This window comes from Rhinoderma darwinii (genome assembly GCF_050947455.1).
Source record: "Rhinoderma darwinii isolate aRhiDar2 chromosome 3 unlocalized genomic scaffold, aRhiDar2.hap1 SUPER_3_unloc_15, whole genome shotgun sequence".
NCBI lineage: Eukaryota > Metazoa > Chordata > Amphibia > Anura > Rhinodermatidae > Rhinoderma > Rhinoderma darwinii.
In genome coordinates this window covers 182,930-201,654 of record NW_027461740.1, presented here as the reverse complement: position 1 = coordinate 201,654, position 18,725 = coordinate 182,930, and the positions used below count along the sequence as shown (strand labels likewise).

General features: G+C 38.1%; 8 non-coding genes across 8 annotated transcripts; 5 read left to right on the top strand and 3 right to left on the bottom strand.

Annotated features, from left to right (window-relative positions):
• Positions 1-1,415: 1,415 nt before the first annotated feature.
• TRNAM-CAU (transfer RNA methionine (anticodon CAU)) lies at positions 1,416-1,488 on the bottom strand. Its single transcript has one exon. It is a non-coding gene; the product is annotated as a tRNA-Met (tRNA).
• A 5,149-nt stretch (positions 1,489-6,637) lies between these two features.
• TRNAE-UUC (transfer RNA glutamic acid (anticodon UUC)) lies at positions 6,638-6,709 on the top strand. Its single transcript has one exon. It is a non-coding gene; the product is annotated as a tRNA-Glu (tRNA).
• A 2,790-nt stretch (positions 6,710-9,499) lies between these two features.
• TRNAE-UUC (transfer RNA glutamic acid (anticodon UUC)) lies at positions 9,500-9,571 on the top strand. Its single transcript has one exon. It is a non-coding gene; the product is annotated as a tRNA-Glu (tRNA).
• A 2,072-nt stretch (positions 9,572-11,643) lies between these two features.
• On the top strand, positions 11,644-11,715 carry TRNAE-UUC (transfer RNA glutamic acid (anticodon UUC)). The gene has a single exon. It is a non-coding gene; the product is annotated as a tRNA-Glu (tRNA).
• Positions 11,716-15,941: 4,226 nt separating this feature from the next.
• TRNAE-UUC (transfer RNA glutamic acid (anticodon UUC)) lies at positions 15,942-16,013 on the top strand. The gene has a single exon. It is a non-coding gene; the product is annotated as a tRNA-Glu (tRNA).
• Positions 16,014-16,482: 469 nt separating this feature from the next.
• On the bottom strand, positions 16,483-16,555 carry TRNAM-CAU (transfer RNA methionine (anticodon CAU)). Its single transcript has one exon. It is a non-coding gene; the product is annotated as a tRNA-Met (tRNA).
• Positions 16,556-17,378: 823 nt separating this feature from the next.
• Positions 17,379-17,450, top strand: TRNAE-UUC (transfer RNA glutamic acid (anticodon UUC)). The gene has a single exon. It is a non-coding gene; the product is annotated as a tRNA-Glu (tRNA).
• Positions 17,451-17,919: 469 nt separating this feature from the next.
• TRNAM-CAU (transfer RNA methionine (anticodon CAU)) lies at positions 17,920-17,992 on the bottom strand. The gene has a single exon. It is a non-coding gene; the product is annotated as a tRNA-Met (tRNA).
• Between the last annotated feature and the right edge of the window lie 733 nt (positions 17,993-18,725).

Sequence of the window (18,725 nt, the reverse complement as noted above, 5' to 3'; positions counted from 1 at the left end):
TTCAGATTATTAGACTGACACGCTTCCTACTGCGCTAACGAGGCAACCACCAGATGTTTGTAGACAAGCTCAAAGCGGCAAAATGAAAAAATATATATACATTTTCTTTATTCCCACTTTTTCTTAGTCCATGACTCATTATACTTAATAACAGCTCCCATATGGTCTAGCGGTTGGGATTTCTGGTTTTCACCCAAGTTGCCCGGGTTCGACTCCCGGTATGGGAAAATACATTTTTCTAGTCTTGCACTTTCAAAGGTTGAGCGTTATAGGATAAAAGCGCTCTTTGTGGCCATAAATTCTAACTTATCTTTGTTTACACATTCCTCCTCTTTTCACCAGATCCTATTTGAGCTTGAAAACTCAAATAATTCCTATTGTTCCCTTCTCACTCCAAGTCAACAACCCCTTTATCCTGTCAGTTTGGCTAATTTTCCTTTTTTTAATGAACTAGTTTCGCCAATAAATAAGAAACCATCAGACTATTTCACCCAATCTGATTGGGACTTTGCTTTAATATTGTTTCTTTTTAGGCAAGATCCTATTTTGGATTTAAAGCTCAAATCATTCCCATCTCTTCTACTCACTCAAAAATGACAAGGAAATCAACAACACTTTCCTCATATATTAAAAACGTTTCGGCAGAAAAACCCGATTTCCTGCATGAATGGAGGAAGACAAAAACTCACTGAACAGTGCCTCGTGTGAGGATCAAACTCACGACCTTCAGACTATGAAACTGACACGCTTCCTACTGCGCTAACAAGGCAACCACCAGATGTTTGTAGACAAGCTCAAAGCGGCAAAATGAAAAAATATATATACATTTTCTTTATTCCCACTTTTTCTTAGTCCATGACTCATTATACTTAATAACTGCTCCCATATGGTTTAGCGGTTAGGATTCCTGGTTTTCACCCAGGTGGCCTGGGTTTGTCTCCCTGTATGGGAAAGAACCTTTCACTAGTCTTGCACTTTCAAAGGTTGAGCGTTCAAAAGTGCTCTTTGTGGCCATAAATTCTAACTTATCTTTGTTTACCCATTCCTCCTCTTTTCACCAGATCCTATTTGAGCTTGAAAACTCAAATAATTCCTATTGTTCCCTTCTCACTCCAAGTCAACAACCCCTTTATCCTGTCAGTTTGGCTAATTTTCCTTTTTTTAATGAACTAGTTTCGCCAATAAATAAGAAACCATCAGACTATTTCACCCAATCTGATTGGGACTTTGCTTTAATATTGTTTCTTTTTAGGCAAGATCCTATTTTGGATTTAAAGCTCAAATCATTCCCATCTCTTCTACTCACTCAAAAATGACAAGGAAATCAACAACACTTTTCTCATATATTAAAAACGTTTCGGCAGAAAAACCCGATTTCCTGCATGAATGGAGGAAGACAAAAACAAACTGAACAGTGCCTCGTGTGAGGATCGAACTCACAACCTTCAGATTATGAGACTGACACGCTTCCTACTGCGCTAACGAGGCAACCACCAGATGTTTGTAGACAAGCTCAAAGCGGCAAAATGAAAAAAATATATATACATTTTCTTTATTCCCACTTTTTCTTAGTCCATGACTCATTATACTTAATAACTGCTCCCATATGGTCTAGCGGTTAGGATTCCTGGTTTTCACCCAGGTGGCCTGGGTTTGTCGCCTGGTATGGGAAAGAACCTTTCACTAGTCTTGCACTTTCAAAGGTTGAGCGTTCAAAAGTGCTCTTTGTGGCCATAAATTCTAACTTATCTTTGTTTACCCATTCCTCCTCTTTTCACCAGATCCTATTTGAGCTTGAAAACTCAAATAATTCCTATTGTTCCCTTCTCACTCCAAGTCAACAACCCCTTTATCCTGTCAGTTTGGCTAATTTTCCTTTTTTTAATGAACTAGTTTCGCCAATAAATAAGAAACCATCAGACTATTTCACCCAATCTGATTGGGACTTTGCTTTAATATTGTTTCTTTTTAGGCAAGATCCTATTTTGGATTTAAAGCTCAAATCATTCCCATCTCTTCTACTCACTCAAAAATGACAAGGAAATCAACAACACTTTCCTCATATATTAAAAACGTTTCGGCAGAAAAACCCGATTTCCTGCATGAATGGAGGAAGACAAAAACTCACTGAACAGTGCCTCGTGTGAGGATCGAACTCACGACCTTCAGATTATGAGACTGACACACTTCCTACTGCACTAACGAGGCAACCACCAGATGTTTGTAGACAAGCTCAAAGCGGCAAAATGAAAAAATATATATACATTTTCTTTATTCCCACTTTTTCTTAGTCCATGACTCATTATACTTAATAACTGCTCCCATATGGTCTAGTGGTTAGGGTTCCTGGTTTTCACCCAGGTGTCCTGGGTTTGTCTCCCGGTATGGGAAAGAACCTTTCACTAGTCTTGCACTTTCAAAGGTTGAGCGTTCAAAAGTGCTCTTTGTGGCCATAAATTCTAACTTATCTTTGTTTACCCATTCCTCCTCTTTTCACCAGATCCTATTTGAGCTTGAAAACTCAAATAATTCCTATTGTTCCCTTCTCACTCCAAGTCAACAACCCCTTTATCCTGTCAGTTTGGCTAATTTTCCTTTTTTTAATGAACTAGTTTCGCCAATAAATAAGAAACCATCAGACTATTTCACCCAATCTGATTGGGACTTTGCTTTAATATTGTTTCTTTTTAGGCAAGATCATATTTTGGATTTAAAGCTCAAATCATTCCCATTTCTTCTACTCACTCAAAAATGACAAGGAAATCAACAACACTTTCCTCATATATTAAAAACGTTTCAGCAGAAAAACCCGATTTCCTGCATGAATGGAGGAAGACAAAAACTCACTGAACAGTGCCTCGTGTGAGGATCAAACTCACGACCTTCAGATTATGAGACTGACACGCTTCCTACTGCGCTAACGAGGAAACCACCAGATGTTTGTAGACAAGCTCAAAGCGGCAAAATGAAAATATATATATACATTTTCTTTATTCCCACTTTTTCTTAGTCCATGACTCATTATACTTAATAACTGCTCCCATATGGTCTAGCGGTAAGGATTCCTGGTTTTCACCCAGGTGGCCTGGGTTTGTCTCCTGGTATGGGAAAGAACCTTTCACTAGTCTTGCACTTTCAAAGGTTGAGTGTTCAAAAGTGCTCTTTGTGGCCATAAATTCTAACTTATCTTTGTTTACCCATTCCTCCTCTTTTCACCAGATCCTATTTGAGCTTGAAAACTCAAATAATTCCTATTGTTCCCTTCTCACTCCAAGTCAACAACCCCTTTATCCTGTCAGTTTGGCTAATTTTCCTTTTTTTAATGAACTAGTTTCTCCAATAAATAAGAAACCATCAGACTATTTCACCCAATCTGATTGGGACTTTGCTTTAATATTGTTTCTTTTTAGGCAAGATCCTATTTTGGATTTAAAGCTCAAATCATTCCCATCTCTTCTACTCACTCAAAAATGACAAGGAAATCAACAACACTTTCCTCATATATTAAAAACGTTTCGGCAGAAAAACCCGATTTCCTGCATGAATGGAGGAAGACAAAAACTCACTGAACAGTGCCTCGTGTGAGGATCGAACTCACAACCTTCAGATTATGAGACTGACACACTTCCTACTGCGCTAACGAGGCAACCACCAGGTGTTTGTAGACAAGCTCAAAGCGGCAAAATGAAAAAATATATATACATTTTCTTTATTCCCACTTTTTCTTAGTCCATGACTCATTATACTTAATAACTGCTCCCATATGGTCTAGCGGTTAGGATTCCTGGTTTTCACCCAGGTGGCCTGGGTTTGTCGCCTGGTATGGGAAAGAACCTTTCACTAGTCTTGCACTTTCAAAGGTTGAGCGTTCAAAAGTGCTCTTTGTGGCCATAAATTCTAACTTATCTTTGTTTACCCATTCCTCCTCTTTTCACCAGATCCTATTTGAGCTTGAAAACTCAAATAATTCCTATTGTTCCCTTCTCACTCCAAGTCAACAACCCCTTTATCCTGTCAGTTTGGCTAATTTTCCTTTTTTTAATGAACTAGTTTCGCCAATAAATAAGAAACCATCAGACTATTTCACCCAATCTGATTGGGACTTTGCTTTAATATTGTTTCTTTTTAGGCAAGATCCTATTTTGGATTTAAAGCTCAAATCATTCCCATCTCTTCTACTCACTCAAAAATGACAAGGAAATCAACAACACTTTCCTCATATATTAAAAACGTTTCGGCAGAAAAACCCGATTTCCTGCATGAATGGAGGAAGACAAAAACTCACTGAACAGTGCCTCGTGTGAGGATCGAACTCACAACCTTCAGATTATGAGACTGACACACTTCCTACTGCACTAACGAGGCAACCACCAGATGTTTGTAGACAAGCTCAAAGCGGCAAAATGAAAAAATATATATACATTTTCTTTATTCCCACTTTTTCTTAGTCCATGACTCATTATACTTAATAACTGCTCCCATATGGTCTAGCGGTTAGGATTCCTGGTTTTCACCCAGGTGTCCTGGGTTTGTCTCCCGGTATGGGAAAGAACCTTTCACTAGTCTTGCACTTTCAAAGGTTGAGCGTTCAAAAGTGCTCTTTGTGGCCATAAATTCTAACTTATCTTTGTTTACCCATTCCTCCTCTTTTCACCAGATCCTATTTGAGCTTGAAAACTCAAATAATTCCTATTGTTCCCTTCTCACTCCAAGTCAACAACCCCTTTATCCTGTCAGTTTGGCTAATTTTCCTTTTTTTATTGAACTAGTTTCGCCAATAAATAAGAAACCATCAGACTATTTCACCCAATCTGATTGGGACTTTGCTTTAATATTGTTTCTTTTTAGGCAAGATCCTATTTTGGATTTAAAGCTCAAATCATTCCCATCTCTTCTACTCACTCAAAAATGACAAGGAAATCAACAACACTTTCCTCATATATTAAAAACGTTTCGGCAGAAAAACCCGATTTCCTGCATGAATGGAGGAAGACAAAAACTCACTGAACAGTGCCTTGTGTGAGGATCGAACTCACGACCTTCAGATTATGAGACTGACACGCTTCCTACTGCGCTAACGAGGCAACCACCAGATGTTTGTAGACAAGCTCAAAGCGGCAAAATGAAAAAATATATATACATTTTCTTTATTCCCACTTTTTCTTAGTCCATGACTCATTATACTTAATAACTGCTCCCATATGGTCTAGCGGTTAGGATTCCTGGTTTTCACCCAGGTGGCCTGGGTTCGACTCCCGGTATAAAAGAACCTTTTACTAGTCTTGCACTTTCAAAGGTTGAGCGTTATAGGATAAAAGTGCTCTTTGTGGCCATAAATTCTAACTTATCTTTGTTTACCCATTCCTCCTCTTTTCACCAGATCCTATTTGAGCTTGAAAACTCAAATAATTCCTATTGTTCCCTTCTCACTCCAAGTCAACAACCCCTTTATCCTGTCAGTTTGGCTCATTTTCCTTTTTTTAATGAACTAGTTTCGCCAATAAATAAGAAACCATCAGACTATTTCACCCAATCTGATTGGGACTTTGCTTTAATATTGTTTCTTTTTAGGCAAGATCCTATTTTGGATTTAAAGCTCAAATCATTCCCATCTCTTCTACTCACTCAAAAATGACAAGGAAATCAACAACACTTTCCTCATATATTAAAAACGTTTCGGCAGAAAAACCCGATTTCCTGCATGAATGGAGGAAGACAAAAACTCACTGAACAGTGCCTTGTGTGAGGATCGAACTCATGACCTTCAGATTATGAGACTGACACGCTTCCTACTGCGCTAACGAGGCAACCACCAGATGTTTGTAGACAAGCTCAAAGCGGCAAAATGAAAAAATATATATACATTTTCTTTATTCCCACTTTTTCTTAGTCCATGACTCATTATACTTAATAACTGCTCCCATATGGTCTAGCGGTTAAGATTACTGGTTTTCACCCAGGTGGCCTGGGTTTGTCTCCCGGTATGGGAAAGAACCTTTCACTAGTCTTGCACTTTCAAAGGTTGAGCGTTCAAAAGTGCTCTTTGTGGCCATAAATTCTAACTTATCTTTGTTTACCCATTCCTCCTCTTTTCACCAGATCCTATTTGAGCTTGAAAACTCAAATAATTCCTATTGTTCCCTTCTCACTCCAAGTCAACAACCCCTTTATCCTGTCAGTTTGGCTCATTTTCCTTTTTTTAATGAACTAGTTTCGCCAATAAATAAGAAACCATCAGACTATTTCACCCAATCTGATTGGGACTTTGCTTTAATATTGTTTCTTTTTAGGCAAGATCCTATTTTGGATTTAAAGCTCAAATCATTCCCATCTCTTCTACTCACTCAAAAATGACAAGGAAATCAACAACACTTTCCTCATATATTAAAAACGTTTCGGCAGAAAAACCCGATTTCCTGCATGAATGGAGGAAGACAAAAACTCACTGAACAGTGCCTCGTGTGAGGATCGAACTCACAACCTTCAGATTATGAGACTGACACACTTCCTACTGCGCTAACGAGGCAACCACCAGGTGTTTGTAGACAAGCTCAAAGCGGCAAAATGAAAAAATATATATACATTTTCTTTATTCCCACTTTTTCTTAGTCCATGACTCATTATACTTAATAACTGCTCCCATATGGTCTAGCGGTTAGGATTCCTGGTTTTCACCCAGGTGGCCCGGGTTCGACTCCCGGTTTGGGAAAAAACCGTTTACTAGTCTTGCACTTTCAAAGGTTGAGCGTTATAGGATAAAAGTGCTCTTTGTGGCCATAAATTCTAACTTATCTTTGTTTACCCATTCCTCCTCTTTTCACCAGATCCTATTTGAGCTTGAAAACTCAAATAATTCCTATTGTTCCCTTCTCACTCCAAGTCAACAACCCCTTTATCCTGTCAGTTAGGCTAATTTTCCTTTTTTTATTGAACTAGTTTCGCCAATAAATAAGAAACCATCAGACTATTTCACCCAATCTGATTGGGACTTTGCTTTAATATTGTTTCTTTTTAGGCAAGATCCTATTTTGGATTTAAAGCTCAAATCATTCCCATCTCTTCTACTCACTCAAAAATGACAAGGAAATCAACAACACTTTCCTCATATATTAAAAACGTTTCGGCAGAAAAACCCGATTTCCTGCATGAATGGAGGAAGACAAAAACTCACTGAACAGTGCCTCACGACCTTCAGATTATGAGACTGACACGCTTCCTACTGCGCTAACGAGGCAACCACCAGATGTTTGTAGACAAGCTCAAAGCGGCAAAATGAAAAAATATATATACATTTTCTTTATTCCCACTTTTTCTTAGTCCATGACTCATTATACTTAATAACTGCTCCCATATGGTCTAGCGGTTAGGATTCCTGGTTTTCACCCAGGTGGCCCGGTATGGGAAAAAACCTTTTACTAGTCTTGCACTTTCAAAGGTTGAGCGTTATAGGATAAAAGTGCTCTTTGTGGCCATAAATTCTAACTTATCTTTGTTTACCCATTCCTCCTCTTTTCACCAGATCCTATTTGAGCTTGAAAACTCAAATAATTCCTATTGTTCCCTTCTCACTCCAAGTCAACAACCCCTTTATCCTGTCAGTTTGGCTAATTTTCCTTTTTTTATTGAACTAGTTTCGCCAATAAATAAGAAACCATCAGACTATTTCACCCAATCTGATTGGGACTTTGCTTTAATATTGTTTCTTTTTAGGCAAGATCCTATTTTGGATTTAAAGCTCAAATCATTCCCATCTCTTCTACTCACTCAAAAATGACAAGGAAATCAACAACACTTTCCTCATATATTAAAAACGTTTCGGCAGAAAAACCCGATTTCCTGCATGAATGGAGGAAGACAAAAACTCACTGAACAGTGCCTTGTGTGAGGATCGAACTCACGACCTTCAGATTATGAGACTGACACGCTTCCTACTGCGCTAACGAGGCAACCACCAGATGTTTGTAGACAAGCTCAAAGCGGCAAAATGAAAAAATATATATACATTTTCTTTATTCCCACTTTTTCTTAGTCCATGACTCATTATACTTAATAACTGCTCCCATATGGTCTAGCGGTTAGGATTCCTGGTTTTCACCCAGGTGGCCTGGGTTCGACTCCCGGTATAAAAGAACCTTTTACTAGTCTTGCACTTTCAAAGGTTGAGCGTTATAGGATAAAAGTGCTCTTTGTGGCCATAAATTCTAACTTATCTTTGTTTACCCATTCCTCCTCTTTTCACCAGATCCTATTTGAGCTTGAAAACTCAAATAATTCCTATTGTTCCCTTCTCACTCCAAGTCAACAACCCCTTTATCCTGTCAGTTTGGCTCATTTTCCTTTTTTTAATGAACTAGTTTCGCCAATAAATAAGAAACCATCAGACTATTTCACCCAATCTGATTGGGACTTTGCTTTAATATTGTTTCTTTTTAGGCAAGATCCTATTTTGGATTTAAAGCTCAAATCATTCCCATCTCTTCTACTCACTCAAAAATGACAAGGAAATCAACAACACTTTCCTCATATATTAAAAACGTTTCGGCAGAAAAACCCGATTTCCTGCATGAATGGAGGAAGACAAAAACTCACTGAACAGTGCCTTGTGTGAGGATCGAACTCATGACCTTCAGATTATGAGACTGACACGCTTCCTACTGCGCTAACGAGGCAACCACCAGATGTTTGTAGACAAGCTCAAAGCGGCAAAATGAAAAAATATATATACATTTTCTTTATTCCCACTTTTTCTTAGTCCATGACTCATTATACTTAATAACTGCTCCCATATGGTCTAGCGGTTAAGATTACTGGTTTTCACCCAGGTGGCCTGGGTTTGTCTCCCGGTATGGGAAAGAACCTTTCACTAGTCTTGCACTTTCAAAGGTTGAGCGTTCAAAAGTGCTCTTTGTGGCCATAAATTCTAACTTATCTTTGTTTACCCATTCCTCCTCTTTTCACCAGATCCTATTTGAGCTTGAAAACTCAAATAATTCCTATTGTTCCCTTCTCACTCCAAGTCAACAACCCCTTTATCCTGTCAGTTTGGCTCATTTTCCTTTTTTTAATGAACTAGTTTCGCCAATAAATAAGAAACCATCAGACTATTTCACCCAATCTGATTGGGACTTTGCTTTAATATTGTTTCTTTTTAGGCAAGATCCTATTTTGGATTTAAAGCTCAAATCATTCCCATCTCTTCTACTCACTCAAAAATGACAAGGAAATCAACAACACTTTCCTCATATATTAAAAACGTTTCGGCAGAAAAACCCGATTTCCTGCATGAATGGAGGAAGACAAAAACTCACTGAACAGTGCCTCGTGTGAGGATCGAACTCACAACCTTCAGATTATGAGACTGACACACTTCCTACTGCGCTAACGAGGCAACCACCAGGTGTTTGTAGACAAGCTCAAAGCGGCAAAATGAAAAAATATATATACATTTTCTTTATTCCCACTTTTTCTTAGTCCATGACTCATTATACTTAATAACTGCTCCCATATGGTCTAGCGGTTAGGATTCCTGGTTTTCACCCAGGTGGCCCGGGTTCGACTCCCGGTTTGGGAAAAAACCGTTTACTAGTCTTGCACTTTCAAAGGTTGAGCGTTATAGGATAAAAGTGCTCTTTGTGGCCATAAATTCTAACTTATCTTTGTTTACCCATTCCTCCTCTTTTCACCAGATCCTATTTGAGCTTGAAAACTCAAATAATTCCTATTGTTCCCTTCTCACTCCAAGTCAACAACCCCTTTATCCTGTCAGTTAGGCTAATTTTCCTTTTTTTATTGAACTAGTTTCGCCAATAAATAAGAAACCATCAGACTATTTCACCCAATCTGATTGGGACTTTGCTTTAATATTGTTTCTTTTTAGGCAAGATCCTATTTTGGATTTAAAGCTCAAATCATTCCCATCTCTTCTACTCACTCAAAAATGACAAGGAAATCAACAACACTTTCCTCATATATTAAAAACGTTTCGGCAGAAAAACCCGATTTCCTGCATGAATGGAGGAAGACAAAAACTCACTGAACAGTGCCTCACGACCTTCAGATTATGAGACTGACACGCTTCCTACTGCGCTAACGAGGCAACCACCAGATGTTTGTAGACAAGCTCAAAGCGGCAAAATGAAAAAATATATATACATTTTCTTTATTCCCACTTTTTCTTAGTCCATGACTCATTATACTTAATAACTGCTCCCATATGGTCTAGCGGTTAGGATTCCTGGTTTTCACCCAGGTGGCCCGGTATGGGAAAAAACCTTTTACTAGTCTTGCACTTTCAAAGGTTGAGCGTTATAGGATAAAAGTGCTCTTTGTGGCCATAAATTCTAACTTATCTTTGTTTACCCATTCCTCCTCTTTTCACCAGATCCTATTTGAGCTTGAAAACTCAAATAATTCCTATTGTTCCCTTCTCACTCCAAGTCAACAACCCCTTTATCCTGTCAGTTTGGCTAATTTTCCTTTTTTTATTGAACTAGTTTCGCCAATAAATAAGAAACCATCAGACTATTTCACCCAATCTGATTGGGACTTTGCTTTAATATTGTTTCTTTTTAGGCAAGATCCTATTTTGGATTTAAAGCTCAAATCATTCCCATCTCTTCTACTCACTCAAAAATGACAAGGAAATCAACAACACTTTCCTCATATATTAAAAACGTTTCGGCAGAAAAACCCGATTTCCTGCATGAATGGAGGAAGACAAAAACTCACTGAACAGTGCCTTGTGTGAGGATCGAACTCACGACCTTCAGATTATGAGACTGACACGCTTCCTACTGCGCTAACGAGGCAACCACCAGATGTTTGTAGACAAGCTCAAAGCGGCAAAATGAAAAAATATATATACATTTTCTTTATTCCCACTTTTTCTTAGTCCATGACTCATTATACTTAATAACTGCTCCCATATGGTCTAGCGGTTAGGATTCCTGGTTTTCACCCAGGTGGCCTGGGTTCGACTCCCGGTATAAAAGAACCTTTTACTAGTCTTGCACTTTCAAAGGTTGAGCGTTATAGGATAAAAGTGCTCTTTGTGGCCATAAATTCTAACTTATCTTTGTTTACCCATTCCTCCTCTTTTCACCAGATCCTATTTGAGCTTGAAAACTCAAATAATTCCTATTGTTCCCTTCTCACTCCAAGTCAACAACCCCTTTATCCTGTCAGTTTGGCTCATTTTCCTTTTTTTAATGAACTAGTTTCGCCAATAAATAAGAAACCATCAGACTATTTCACCCAATCTGATTGGGACTTTGCTTTAATATTGTTTCTTTTTAGGCAAGATCCTATTTTGGATTTAAAGCTCAAATCATTCCCATCTCTTCTACTCACTCAAAAATGACAAGGAAATCAACAACACTTTCCTCATATATTAAAAACGTTTCGGCAGAAAAACCCGATTTCCTGCATGAATGGAGGAAGACAAAAACTCACTGAACAGTGCCTCGTGTGAGGATCGAACTCACAACCTTCAGATTATGAGACTGACACACTTCCTACTGCGCTAACGAGGCAACCACCAGTTGTTTGTAGACAAGCTCAAAGCGGCAAAATGAAAAAAATATATATACATTTTCTTTATTCCCACTTTTTCTTAGTCCATGACTCATTATACTTAATAACTGCTCCCATATGGTCTAGCGGTTAGGATTCCTGGTTTTCACCCAGGTGGCCCGGGTTCGACTCCCGGTTTGGGAAAAAACCTTTTACTAGTCTTGCACTTTCAAAGGTTGAGCGTTATAGGATAAAAGTGCTCTTTGTGGCCATAAATTCTAACTTATCTTTGTTTACCCATTCCTCCTCTTTTCACCAGATTATATTTGAGCTTGAAAACTCAAATAATTCCAATTGTTCCCTTCTCACTCCAAGTCAACAACCCCTTTATCCTGTCAGTTTGGCTCATTTTCCTTTTTTTAATGAACTAGTTTCGCCAATAAATAAGAAACCATCAGACTATTTCACCCAATCTGATTGGGACTTTGCATTAATATTGTTTCTTTTTAGGCAAGATCCTATTTTGGATTTAAATCTCAAATCATTCCCATCTCTTCTACTCACTCAAAAATGACAAGGAAATCAACAACACTTTCCTCATATATTAAAAACGTTTCGGCAGAAAAACCCGATTTCCTGCATGAATGGAGGAAGACAAAAACTCACTGAACAGTGCCTCGTGTGAGGATCGAACTCACGACCTTCAGATTATGAGACTGACACAGTTCCTACTGCGCTAACGAGGCAACCACCAGATGTTTGTAGACAAGCTCAAAGCGGCAAAATGAAAAAAAATATATATATTATCTTTAGTCCCACTTTTTCTTAGTCCATGACTCATTACACTTAATAACTGCTCCCATATGGTCTAGCGGTTAGGATTCTTGGTTTTCACCCAGAGGGCCTGGGTTCGACTCCCGGTATGGTGAAAAACCTTTTACTAGTCTTGCACTTTCAAAGGTTGAGCGTTATAGGATAAAAGTGCTCTTTGTGGCCATAAATTCTAACTTATCTTTGTTTACCCATTCCTCCTCTTTTCACCAGATTATATTTGAGCTTGAAAACTCAAATAATTCCTATTGTTCCCTTCTCACTCCAAGTCAACAACCCCTTTATCCTGTCAGTTTGGCTCATTTTCCTTTTTTTAATGAACTAGTTTCGCCAATAAATAAGAAACCATCAGACTATTTCACCCAATCTGATTGGGACTTTGCTTTAATATTGTTTCTTTTTAGGCAAGATCCTATTTTGGATTTAAATCTCAAATCATTCCCATCTCTTCTACTCACTCAAAAATGACAAGGAAATCAACAACACTTTCCTCATATATTAAAAATGTTTCGGCAGAAAAACCCGATTTCGTACATGAATGGAGGAAGACAAAAACTCACTGAACAGTGCGTCGTGTGAGAATCAAACTCATGACCTTCAGATTATGAGACTGCCACGCTTCCTACTGCGCTAACGAGGCAACCACCAGATGTTTGCAGGCAAGCTCAAAGCGGCAAAATGAAAAAAAATATATATATTATCTTTAGTCCCACTTTTTCTTAGTCCATGACTCATTATACTTAATAACTGCTCCCATATGGTCTAGCGGTTAGGATTCCTGGTTTTCACCCAGGTGGCCCGGTATGGGAAAAAACCTTTTACTAGTCTTGCACTTTCAAAGGTTGAGCGTTATAGGATAAAAGTGCTCTTTGTGGCCATAAATTCTAACTTATCTTTGTTTACCCATTCATCCTCTTTTCAACAGATTATATTATAGCTTGAAAACTCAAATAATTCCTATTGTTCCCTTCTCACTCCAAGTCAACAACCCCTTTATCCTGTCAGTTTGGCTCATTTTCCTTTTTTTAATGAACTAGTTTTGCCAATAAATAAGAAACCATCAGACTATTTCACCCAATCTGATTGGGACTTTGCTTTAATATTGTTTCTTTTTAGGCAAGATCCTATTTTGGATTTAAATCTCAAATCATTCCCATCTCTTCTACTCACTCAAAAATGACAAGGAAATCAACAACACTTTCCTCATATATTAAAAACGTTTCGGCAGAAAAACCCGATTTCCTTCATGAATGGAGGAAGACAAAAACTCACTGAACAGTGCCTCGTGTGAGGATCGAACTCACGAACTTCAGATTATTAGACTGACACGCTTCCTACTGCGCTAACGAGGCAACCACCAGATGTTTGTAGACAAGCTCAAAGCGGCAAAATGAAATAAAATATATATATTATCTTTAGTCCCACTTTTTCTTAGTCCTTGACTCATTATACTTAATAACTGCTCCCATATGGTCTAGCGGTTAGGATTCCTGGTTTTCACCCAGGTGGCCCTGTATGGGAAAAAACCTTTTACTAGTCTTGCACTTTCAAAGGTTGAGCGTTATAGGATAAAAGTGCTCTTTGTGGCCATAAATTATAACTTATCTTTGTTTACCCATTCCTCCTCTTTTCACCAGATTATATTTGAGCTTGAAAACTCAAATAATTCCTATTGTTCCCTTCTCACTCCAAGTCAACAACCCCTTTATCCTGTCAGTTTGGCTCATTTTCCTTTTTTTAATGAACTAGTTTCGCCAATAAATAAGAAACCATCAGACTATTTCACCCAATCTTATTGGGACTTTGCTTTAATATTGTTTCTTTTTAGGCAAGATCCTATTTTGGATTTAAATCTCAAATCATTCCCATCTCTTCTACTCACTCAAAAATGACAAGGAAATCAACAACACTTTCCTCATATATTAAAAATGTTTCGGCAGAAAAACCCGATTTCGTACATGAATGGAGGAAGACAAAAACTCACTGAACAGTGCGTCGTGTGAGAATCAAACTCATGACCTTCAGATTATGAGACTGCCACGCTTCCTACTGCGCTAACGAGGCAACCACCAGATGTTTGCAGGCAAGCTCAAAGCGGCAAAATGAAAAAAAATATATATATTATCTTTAGTCCCACTTTTTCTTAGTCCATGACTCATTATACTTAATAACTGCTCCCATATGGTCTAGCGGTTAGGATTCCTGGTTTTCACCCAGGTGGCCCGGTATGGGAAAAAACCTTTTACTAGTCTTGCACTTTCAAAGGTTGAGCGTTATAGGATAAAAGTGCTCTTTGTGGCCATAAATTCTAACTTATCTTTGTTTACCCATTCATCCTCTTTTCAACAGATTATATTATAGCTTGAAAACTCAAATAATTCCTATTGTTCCCTTCTCACTCCAAGTCAACAACCCCTTTATCCTGTCAGTTTGGCTCATTTTCCTTTTTTTAATGAACTAGTTTTGCCAATAAATAAGAAACCATCAGACTATTTCACCCAATCTGATTGGGACTTTGCTTTAATATTGTTTCTTTTTAGGCAAGATCCTATTTTGGATTTAAATCTCAAATCATTCCCATCTCTTCTACTCACTCAAAAATGACAAGGAAATCAACAACACTTTCCTCATATATTAAAAACGTTTCGGCAGAAAAACCCGATTTCCTTCATGAATGGAGGAAGACAAAAACTCACTGAACAGTGCCTCGTGTGAGGATCGAACTCACGAACTTCAGATTATTAGACTGACACGCTTCCTACTGCGCTAACGAGGCAACCACCAGATGTTTGTAGACAAGCTCAAAGCGGCAAAATGAAATAAAATATATATATTATCTTTAGTCCCACTTTTTCTTAGTCCTTGACTCATTATACTTAATAACTGCTCCCATATGGTCTAGCGGTTAGGATTCCTGGTTTTCACCCAGGTGGCCCTGTATGGGAAAAAACCTTTTACTAGTCTTGCACTTTCAAAGGTTGAGCGTTATAGGATAAAAGTGCTCTTTGTGGCCATAAATTATAACTTATCTTTGTTTACCCATTCCTCCTCTTTTCACCAGATTATATTTGAGCTTGAAAACTCAAATAATTCCTATTGTTCCCTTCTCACTCCAAGTCAACAACCCCTTTATCCTGTCAGTTTGGCTCATTTTCCTTTTTTTAATGAACTAGTTTCGCCAATAAATAAGAAACCATCAGACTATTTCACCCAATCTGATTGGGACTTTGCTTTAATATTGTTTCTTTTTAGGCAAGATCCTATTTTGGATTTAAATCTCAAATCATTCCCATCTCTTCTACTCACTCAAAAATGACAAGGAAATCAACAACACTTTCCTCATATATTAAAAACGTTTCGGCAGAAAAACCCGATTTCCTGCATGAATGGAGGAAGACAAAAACTCACTGAACAGTGCCTCGTGTGAGTATCGAACTCACGACCTTCAGATTATGAGACTGACAAGCTTCCTACTGCGCTAACGAGGAAACCACCAGATGTTTGTAGACAAGCTCAAAGCGGCAAAATGAAAAAAAATATATATATTATCTTTAGTCCCACTTTTTCTTAGTCCATGACTCATTATACTTAATAACTGCTCCCATATGGTCTAGCGGTTAGGATTCCTGGTTTTCACCCAGGTGGCCCGGGTTCAACTCCCGGTATGGGAAAAAACCTTTTACTAGTCTTGCACTTTCAAAGGTTGAGCGTTATAGGATAAAAGTGCTCTTTGTGGCCATAAATTCTAACTTATCTTTGTTTACCCATTCCTCCTCTTTTCACCAGATTATATTTGAGCTTGAAAACTCAAATAATTCCTATTGTTCCCTTCTCACTCCAAGTCAACAACCCCTTTATCCTGTCAGTTTGGCTCATTTTCCTTTTTTTAATGAACTAGTTTCGCCAATAAATAAGAAACCATCAGACTATTTCACCCAATCTGATTGGGACTTTGCTTTAATATTGTTTCTTTTTAGGCAAGATCCTATTTTGGATTTAAACCTCAAATCATTCCCATCTCTTCTACTCACTCAAAAATGACAAGGAAATCAACAACACTTTCCTCATATATTAAAAACGTTTCGGCAGAAAAACCCGATTTCGTGCATGAATGGAGGAAGACAAAAACTCACTGAACAGTGCCTCGTGTGAGGATCGAACTCACGACCTTCAGATTATGAGACTGATACGCTTCCTACTGCGCTAACGAGGCAACCACCAGATGTTTGTAGACAAGCTCAAAGCGGCAAAATGAAAAAAAATATATATATTATCTTTAGTCCCACTTTTTCTTAGTCCATGACTCATTATACTTAATAACTGCTCCCATATGGTCTAGCGGTTAGGATTCCTGGTTTTCACCCAGGTGGCCCTGTATGGGAAAAAACCTTTTACTAGTCTTGCACTTTCAAAGGTTGAGCGTTATAGGATAAAAGTGCTCTTTGTGGCCATAAATTCTAACTTATCTTTGTTTACCCATTCCTCCTCTTTTCACCAGATTATATTTGAGCTTGAAAACTCAAATAATTCCTATTGTTCCCTTCTCACTCCAAGTCAACAACCCCTTTATCCTGTCAGTTTGGCTCATTTTCCTTTTTTTAATGAACTAGTTTCGCCAATAAATAAGAAACCATCAGACTATTTCACCCAATCTGATTGGGACTTTGCTTTAATATTGTTTCTTTTTAGGCAAGATCCTATTTTGGATTTAAATCTCAAATCATTCCCATCTCTTCTACTCACTCAAAAATGACAAGGAAATCAACAACACTTTCCTCATATATTAAAAACGTTTCGGCAGAAAAACCCGATTTCCTTCATGAATGGAGGAAGACAAAAACTCACTGAACAGTGCCTCGTGTGAGGATCGAACTCACGACCTTCAGATTATGAGACTGACACGCTTCCTACTGCGCTAACGAGGAAACCACCAGATGTTTGTAGACAAGCTCAAAGCGGCAAAATGAAAAAAAATATATATATTATCTTTAGTCCCACTTTTTCTTAGTCCATGACTCATTATACTTAATAACTGCTCCCATATGGTCTAGCGGTTAGGATTCCTGGTTTTCACCCAGGTGGCCCGGGTTCAACTCCCGGTATGGGAAAATACCTTTTACTAGTCTTGCACTTTCAAAGGTTGAGCGTTATAGGATAAAAGTGCTCTTTGTGGCCATAAATTCTAACTTATCTTTGTTTACCCATTCCTCCTCTTTTCACCAGATTATATTTGAGCTTGAAAACTCAAATAATTCCTATTGTTCCCTTCTCACTCCAAGTCAACAACCCCTTTATCCTGTCAGTTTGGCTCATTTTCCTTTTTTTAATGAACTAGTTTCGCCAATAAATAAGAAACCATCAGACTATTTCACCCAATCTGATTGGGACTTTGCTTTAATATTGTTTCTTTTTAGGCAAGATCCTATTTTGGATTTAAATCTCAAATCATTCCCATCTCTTCTACTCACTCAAAAATGACAAGGAAATCAACAACACTTTCCTCATATATTAAAAACGTTTCGGCAGAAAAACCCGATTTCGTGCATGAATGGAGGAAGACAAAAACTCACTGAACAGTGCCTCGTGTGAGGATCGAACTCACGACCTTCAGATTATGAGACTGATACGCTTCCTACTGCGCTAACGAGGCAACCACCAGATGTTTGTAGACAAGCTCAAAGCGGCAAAATGAAAAAAAATATATATATTATCTTTAGTCCCACTTTTTCTTAGTCCATGACTCATTATACTTAATAACTGCTCCCATATGGTCTAGCGGTTAGGATTCCTGGTTTTCACCCAGGTGGCCCTGTATGGGAAAAAACCTTTTACTAGTCTTGCACTTTCAAAGGTTGAGCGTTATAGGATAAAAGTGCTCTTTGTGGCCATAAATTCTAACTTATCTTTGTTTACCCATTCCTCCTCTTTTCACCAGATTATATTTGAGCTTGAAAACTCAAATAATTCCTATTGTTCCCTTCTCACTCCAAGTCAACAACCCCTTTATCCTGTCAGTTTGGCTCATTTTCCTTTTTTAATGAACTAGTTTCGCCAATAAATAAGAAACCATCAGACTATTTCACCCAATCTGATTGGGACTTTGCTTTAATATTGTTTCTTTTTAGGCAAGATCCTATTTTGGATTTAAATCTCAAATCATTCCCATCTCTTCTACTCACTCAAAAATGACAAGGAAATCAACAACACTTTCCTCATATATTAAAAACGTTTCGGCAGAAAAACCCGATTTCGTGCATGAATGGAGGAAGACAAAAACTCACTGAACAGTGCCTCGTGTGAGGATCAAACTCACGACCTTCAGATTATGAGACTGATACGCTTCCTACTGCGCTAACGAGGCAACCACCAGATGTTTGTAGACA